The sequence below is a fragment of the Jaculus jaculus genome, chromosome 1 (assembly GCF_020740685.1).
Source record: "Jaculus jaculus isolate mJacJac1 chromosome 1, mJacJac1.mat.Y.cur, whole genome shotgun sequence".
NCBI classification, from domain to species: Eukaryota; Metazoa; Chordata; class Mammalia; order Rodentia; family Dipodidae; genus Jaculus; species Jaculus jaculus.
Window position 1 is genome coordinate 178241109 of NC_059102.1, and position 8515 is coordinate 178249623.

Below are 8515 nucleotides of genomic sequence, written 5' to 3' on the forward strand. Positions count from 1 at the left end.
AACTGGGGTCCTTAGGCTTCACAGGCAAGCACTTAACTGCTAAGCCATCTCTCCGGCCCAAGGTTTTTTGTAATTTTTGTTATTGACAACTTATATAATTATACACAATAAATCCTCTCTCAGTTTCCCCTTCACAAATTCACTCTTCATCATATCCCTTCCCCCTCTCAATTAGACTCTTGTGCTTTATTTCTTTGAGGTAGCCCGTGGTTCATTACATAATCTCAGGTTGGCCTCAAACTCACAGTGATCCTCCTATCTCTGCCTTCCAAGTGCTGGGATTAAAGGAATGCACCACCATGCCCGGCTCTGTCTTTTATTTTTATGTCATCGTCTTTTCTTCCTATTATGATTGGTCTTTTTTTTTTTTTCTTTTTTTGTTTTTTTTTGTTTTTCGAGATAGGGTCTCACTCTAGCCCAGGCTGACCTGGAATTCACTATGTAGTCTCAGGATGGCCTCAAACTCATGGCAATCTGCCTACCTCTGCCTCCCGAGTGCTGGGATTAAAGGCGTGTGCCACCACGCCCGGCCTGATTGGTCTTGTATAGGTAGTGTCAGGCTGTTTTGTGTCTAGAAGACTGCATTTTAAGCAGTCCTATCCTTTGGCTTTTACATTCTTTCCTCCACATCTTCTGCATTGGACCCTGAGCCTTGGAAGGTGTGACAGAGATGTTTTAGTGCTGAGCACTCTCTGAAAAGAGAAGCTTCTCTAATACAAAAGGGAGTATAGCATTAATATAAGTGTGAACATTAAGAGAAGTGTTTACTAAGCAGTTTGGCAAGCCTAGCATGTACATTTAACCAGACACCAGCAGGCATACTATACCCCTCTGGCTTATGACCTCCCTAGTCATAGGTTTTCAGTGTCAGGCATGTAGTCCCTCCCATGGAGCAGGCTTCCAGTGCAATTAGTGAGCATTTGGTTTCCTCCATAACAGACATGCCACTATTGTACCTGATAACCTCTCTCCCATAGGAGTGCATGCAGTATAGCTCTTTTTTTCCCCCACACAGTTACAAAAAATGTTTTATTTAGAAGACACAGCATTGTAAGAAAAAAAATTAGAATCATCATCCTACAATTGTTCAGTTTTGCTTTCTTCATTTTAACAATATTATCTTATTCAAAGAATGGCAGATAGCTGGTCACACTTAACTCATGTGTCCACACTTGACCAGAGGCCTCACGCATATGGTAAGGTTGAACATTTTCTCAGTTCTACTTGTAAGCTATCTCATTTATATTAGTGCTGAAGAACTACATAGAAAAATAACAACAACAACAAAAAAAAAGCCTACATAGACTGTTTTATTTTTATTTATTTATTTATTTTTGGTTTTTCGAGATAGGGTCTCACTCTAGTCCAGGCTGACATGGAACTCATTATGTAGTTTCAGGGTGTCCTTGAACTCACAGCAATCTACCTACCTCTGCCTCCCAAGTGCTGGGATTAAAGGTGTGCGCCACCACGCATCTTGTTTTTTTTGGGGGGGTTTTTTTGTGGTTTAGTTTTTTCGGGGTAGGGTCCCACTCTAGCTCAGGCTGACCTGGAATTCACACTGTAGTCTCAGGTTGACCTTGAATTCACAACAGTCCTCCCACCATGGTGGTACATGCCTTTAATCCCAGCCCTTGGGAGGCAGAGGTAGGAGGATTGTTGAGAGTTCAAGGCCACCCTGAGACTACATAGTTAATTCCAGGCCAGCCTGGACCACAGTGAGACCCTACCTCGAGGGGAAAAAATAAAATCCTCTAACCACCGCCTCCTGAGTGCTGGGATTAAAGGCATGTGCCACAACGCCTGGCTCTTTTTTTTTTTTTGAGATAGGGTGTCACTGTAGCCTAGGATGACCTAGAACTCATTCTGTAGATTTAGGATGGCCTCAAATTCATGCTGATCCTACCACCTCAGCCTCCTCTAAGTGCTGGGATTAAAGGCATATGCCACCATGTCTGGTTTTAAACATTTTAAAAACCTGAAATAAATGGAAGAATTTCCTGAAAGTAGAGGTATTCTGGTTAAGGATAAAAGTGTGGTCAGGTCAAAAGCAAAATTAGTAATACAAATGCAATCCACAATAAGAAAAATAATTCTCCATAGCTATTCTGTAGAGAGGTATCACTTCTAAGTCCCAGTGGAAGGAATGGAGTCACCAGTTTTGTTTCTACTTATGTGCCTTTAAGCTACCTTACTTCAAAACAGAAGCACTTCTTCCCACTGTCTCTGAAGGCAAGTCCTTGTTTGTAGTGAAATCTGATGAAAAATGTCACTTTTTCCAAACTACTGCACAAAAAGGATGCTGAAGACAATCACTACACAGCACACTGCGCCATAAGGACCTTTTCATTCACCAATTCTGGCGTATTTCCAAAATATCCCCAACAATCCAGTCTTATTTCTGTCCAGGATGCTGGGTGCCAAGGACCGGATGTAAGCACACGTATATATAAGCAGCAAGATGACGATCAGCAGACTTTGGAAATTGAAAATGGTAGACATAATGAGGCCGGCTGATCCCCAGCCACATCACCCTTTCGCACCTGTGGAGGAAACCCGCAGTATTGTTTGTTTGTTTGTTTGTTTGTTTGTTTGTTTGTTTGTTTTTCAAGGTAGGGTCTCACTCTAGCTCAGGCTGACCTGGAATTCAGGTGGCCTGGAACTCACAGCTATCCTCCTACCTCTGCCTCCCAAGTGCTGGGGTTAAAGTTGTGGGCCACCACCCCTGGCTTGCAGTATAGCTTTTTCCAGCTTTGTGTCAGCTGGTCTACATGGAGGAGGCTTTCAGCTCAGCTCCAGTAGGATTTCCTAGTGACCTTGCAGCCCAAGTATGTGGAGTCTTCAGCAATAGGGTCTTACCATCTATTCCAGGTGGGAAATCAAGGACCTTGCCAATGACCTGTAATGTGTTTGGGGGCATCAGGGACTGCCCTGGCCAACAACTCACTGGAAGGTATCCCATCCCTGGCACTGAAGTTTTTCTAAAAACAATCTTAAGGTTTCTGGGTGCACCGTTATCCAAAAAAATGAGGTTTCCATATGGCTCATTCACACCTTCTTAAATATTGATTACCCTCCTCCCTGTTCTGCCTTTACTCAACTTCCCTTGACCTCAGGCCATTCCACCCCCACTAACCCTTTCATCTATTTACATATATACAATACCATCCTCTTAAGTCCTCCTTTCTCCTTCCTTCTAGCTTACTAGCCTCTGCTACTGATCTTTCTGGTTTTTTTTGTTGTTGTTATTTTTTTGAGGCAGGGTCTTGCAGTAGCCCAAGCTGACCTGGAATTCACTATGTAGTCTCAGGGTGACCTCGAACTCCCCATGATCCTCCTACCTCTGCCTCCCGAGCGTTGGGATTAAAGGTGTGCACCACAACGCCTGGCTTCTTTATGCATACTCCACCTTGTGCATCTGGAGAATCGAACCTGGGGTCTTTAGGCTTCTCAGGCAAGCACTTCAACCGCTAAGCCATCTCTCCAGCCCTCTGCTACTGATTTTTACCCCAACTTGCATACAGGTAGCAATACATTTGCATACATTTGTAGCTAGGATCTACGTATGAGAGAGAACATGCAGCGTTTGGCTTTCTGGCCCTGGGTTACCTCAGTATAGTCCTTTTCAGATTCACCCATTTCCCTGCAAATTTCATTTTTTTTTTTTAACCACTGAATAGAACTCCATTGTATAAATGAACCACATCTTTACTATCCACTCTTCAGTTGAGGAGCCTCTAGGTTCCATTTCCTAGCTGTTGTGAATAGAACAACAATAAATATGGATGTGGAAGTATCTCTAAGGTAGTGAAAAGAGTCCTTAGGACACATGTTTAGGAGTGGTATAGGTGGGTCATAGAGTAAATACTTTATCATTATTATTATTATTTTAGTTTTTTGAGGTAGAATCTCCCACTACCCCAGTCTGACCTGGAATTCATTCTGTAGTCTCTAAGGATGGCCTGCAACTCATGTTGATCCTCCTATTACTGCCTCACAAGTGCTGGGTTTAAAGGTGTGTGCCACCGTGTCTGGCTGGCAAATCTTTTTGTCTCAGGAACCTCCACATTGATTTCCACAGTGGCTATACCAGTGTACATTCCCACCAACAGTGTAGAAGGTTTCCTCTTTTTCCCCCCAATTCTCAACAGCATTTATTATTCTTTTTTCTTTATGATAGCCATCCTGACAGGAATGAGATGAAATCTCAAAGGAGTTTTAATTTGCATCTCTCTGATTGCTAAACCATGAGTTTGTGACCAGGCTGCCTCAAACTGAGCCCCAGATCAGCTTGGACAAGATGGAGACTCTACCTTGGAAAAATTAAAGAGAGCCAGGTGTGGTGGTGCACACCTTTAATCCCAGCACTTGGAAGGTAGAGGAAGGAGGAGCACTGTGAGTTTGAGGCCACCCTGAGACTACATGGTAAATTCCAAGACAGCCTGGACTACAGTGAGACCCTACCTCAAAAAAACAAGGAAAGAAAGATCAGGATGCAGAGCTCAGCACTAAAGGAGACTTAAAACCTAGAGGACATTGCAGAGCAGCCACAGGAGATGGGAAGGAGTATCCCATGGCAGTCCCCACACACACTTAGAAAGACTGGTGCATTGCATTCATGACCTCACAGTGAATACCAAAAGCCCCACAGAGGAAGGCCTTCAGTTAAATGGGTGAGGGGATCAGAAGGACAGGGCCCAATGACACGATGACTAATATTTTCATACAGTAACTTCACGATACTTGCTTGAGAGGCAGAAATAGGCAGAAAGAATGTACACGCCAGGGCTTCTAGACACTGCAAACAAAATCCAGATGCATGTGCCACCATGCGCATCTGGTTTACATGGATACTGGGGAATTGAATCTGGGTCCTCAGGCTTCACAGTTAAGCACCTTAACTGCTAAGCCATCTCTCCAGCCCTAAATTTTTTTTTTAAATTTAATTTATTAGTTTCCTTTTCAGTAAATACAGGCAGTTTGGTGCCATTGTTTAGGCTCATCTGTTATCTACCCCCTCCCATTGGACCCTCCTTGTTGATGAAAATGGGTTGTGCATTGTGGAGTTAGCCCCCAGTTATTGGTATGATAAATGTCTCTGCAAATCATGCCCCAACATGTGGCTCTGACATTCTTTCCGCCCCCTCTTCTACAAAATTTCCCTGAGCCATGTTGGGTTCATTTTTGGTCTGCTTCAGTGCTGAGGTGTTGGGGGCCTCTGAGGCTCTGGCTCTCTGATTTGGTAGAAGTTGACTCTGAGTTTTTAAAATGATGCCCATTACACTGGGTGTGGTGCATACCTTTTTTTTTTGTAAGTTTTTTGTTTTTTTATTATTTTTTTGAGAGCAACAGAGAGAAAGGGACAGAGAGCAAGAGACAGAATGAATGCGCCAGGGCTTCCAGCCACTGCAAACGAACTCCAGATGCATGCACCCCGTTGTGCATCTGGCTAACATGGGTCCTGGGGAATCGAGCCTCAAACTGGGGTCCTTAGGCTTCACAGGCAAGCGCTTAACCACTAAACCATCTCTCCATCCCTTTTTAAGTTTTTTGTTTATTTATTTGAGAGCGACAGACAGAGAAAGAAGCAGAGAGAGAGAGAGAATGGGCATGCCAGGGTCTCCAGCCACTGCAAACAAACTCCAGATGTATGCATCACCTTATGCATCTGACTAACTTGGGTCCTGGGGAATCGAGCCTCGAACTGGGGTCTTTAGGCTACATAGGCGAGTGCTTAACCACTAAGCTATCTCTCCAGCCCATGGTGGTGCACGTCTTTAATCCCAGCACTTGAGAGGCAGAGGTAGGAGGATTGCTGTGAGATCCAGGCCACCCTGAGACTACATAGTTAGTACCAAGTCAGCCTGGGCCAGGATGAGACCCTACCTCGAAAAACCAAAAACAAATACATAAAAATCCATTGCTAGAGAGATAGCTTGCCTGCAAAGCCTAAGGAACCATGTTCAACTCTCCAGATCCCACATAAGCAGGGCACACAAAAGGTGAGGCAAGTACAAGGTCGCATGTGCCCACTAGGTGGCACAGCATTTGGAGTTCAATTACAGTGGCTGAGGCCCTGGTGTGCCAATTCCCTTTCTGTCTGAAATAAAAATTAAAAATAAACTAAAAAATGCCCATCATCAGTAGAAATGACAAAGTGGTGATGTGCCCATACCATGAATGCAGATCAAGCATAGAGAGAGATGGAGTACTGATACAGGGTAAAATGTTAACGCTACATAAAAGAATCCAGTCACAAGCTGGGCATGGTGGCACACGCCTTTAATCCCAGCATGCGGGAGGCAGAGGTAGGAGGATTGCTGTGAGTTTGAGGCCACCCTGAGATGACAGTGAACTCTAGGTCTGCCTAAGCTGGAGTGAGATCCTACCTCAGTTGGGGAAAAAAAAAAAGAATCCAGTCACAAAAGACCATGTTTGGGGCTTGAGAGAGGGATTAGCGGTTAAGGTGTTTGCCTGCAAAGCCAAAGATTCTGGTTTGATTCCCCAGGACCCACGTAAGCCAGATGCACAAGGTGGTGCACACATCTGGAGTTCGTTTGCAGTGGCTGGCAGCCCTGGCGCACCCATTCTCTCTCTCTGAAATAAATAAAAAATATTTTTGAGCCGGTCGTGGTGGCACACTCCTTTAATCCCAGCACTTGGGAGGCAGAGGTAGGAGGATCGCCATGAGTTCGAGGCCACTCTGAGATACAGAGTGAATTCCAGGTCAGCCTAGATTCGAGTGAAACCCTACCTCAAAAAGAAAAAAAAAATTTTTTTTAATGGCTATGTTTGGTGTTGGGGAGATGGCTAAATGCAAGCATGAGTACTTGAGTCCCTGAAGAGAAGTGAGGCACAGAGAGGAGAATTTTGTAGAAGCCTACAGACTAGATAATGTAGCTAACACAACAGTGAACCACAAGAACCAGAGACCCTTTTACCAAGGTGGAAGGCAAAGACAAGCTTGTGAAAATTGTCCTCTGATCTCCAGACCCATGCCAGACACACAGCTCCCCAAAAAGCCTGTAACCCCAATGCTAAGGGACCACAGACAGGAGGATGACTAGGGCTCGCTAGTCAGCCAGTGTGACTGATAAGCAAGGGTTCTTGTTTGTTTGTTTTTTTGAGAGCAAGAGAGAGAGAAAGAGGCAGATAGAGAATGGGTACATCAGGGCCTCCAGCCACTGCAAATGAACTCCAGATGCATGTGCCACCTTGTGCATCTGGCTTACATGGATCCTGGGGAATCAAGGCTTGAACTGGGGTCCCTAGGCAAGCACTTAATCACTAAACCACCTCTCCAGCCCTTTTTTAAAAAAGTTTTTTTTTTTTAATTTTTATTTATTTGACAGAGCACGAATGAATGGGCGCACCTGGGTCTCCAGCCACTGCAAACGAACTCCAGACACATGCGCCCCCTTGTGCATGTGGCCAACGTGGGTCCTGGAGAATCAAACCTGGATCCTTTGGCTTTGCAGGCAAATGCCTTAGCCACTAAGCCATCCATCCCTCCAGCCCATCTCCAGCACCTGTTTTAAAATATTGTTTGTTTATTTTTTATTTATTGATAAGCAAGCTTTAAGTTCAGTGAGAGACCCTGCCTCAAAGAAATAATGTGCAGGCATGATAGAGGAGGATTCCTGACATATTTCCCTGGCCTCTGTGCCTGTGCATGGGGTGTGTGCATCTGTAAGCATGTACACATAACCATATGCATGCATGCATGCCAAAAGCCATTATGCTGTCTGCAGTGTTAAGAGCAGTCAAATCCATAGACCCTGGGTGCTTAACAGAAATTTATATTACTGCTATTTCAGTCAGTTTCTCATTGCTGGGACAAACAGCCAAACAGAAGCAGCTATTGGGAGAATAGGTTTATTTCAGGCCCACAAACTCTAGGGGACTACCAACAATGTGGAAGCTAGCTCATTGCCATAGGTCGAAGCAGAGAGACAGCACTGGACGTCCAGCAGACACCAGCAGCCAGTGCTCCAGCTGCTCTGCACACACCTTAGGGCTGGACTTAAGGGTCTCCCCCAGTGACGTACCTCTTCCGCAGCAGGACTCCGCCTGCTGGAGACTGTTGTTGCAAGCCTGAGCCTGCAGGGCCACACACTCAAACCACCACATAGGCTCTCATAGTTCAAAGTCTAGGTCAAGGTATCAGCCAGGTTATCCAGAGGTGGTTTCCCTTGAGGCCTTTTTTGAGTTACTCTCAATGTAGCCTAGGTCTCAAACTCCTTATGTGGCTGAAGATGACTTTGAACTCCTGACCACCTTCTTCTACCTCCTGAGTGCTGGGATGATAGATATAGGCCACTAGACCTGGCTTCACATGGTGGTCTTGTGTTTGTGTCCTAAGCCTTTATTCTAAAGACACCCATAATATGTATTAAGGCCCACCCTAACACTGTGTAGCTGTTTTCCTACCAGTTTCCTGGAGCATGGAGGGAGGTTCAGAAGCTAAGGAAGTTTGATCTCAGGAAGCTGACGATCCAACAGGCCCCTCCCCAAG

At 44.9% G+C, this 8515-nt stretch overlaps 1 pseudogene; it reads right to left on the reverse strand.

Moving 5' to 3' along the window:
- Positions 1–2283: 2283 nt before the first annotated feature.
- Positions 2284–2502, reverse strand: LOC105943947 (annotated as a pseudogene).
- Positions 2503–8515: the final 6013 nt, after the last annotated feature.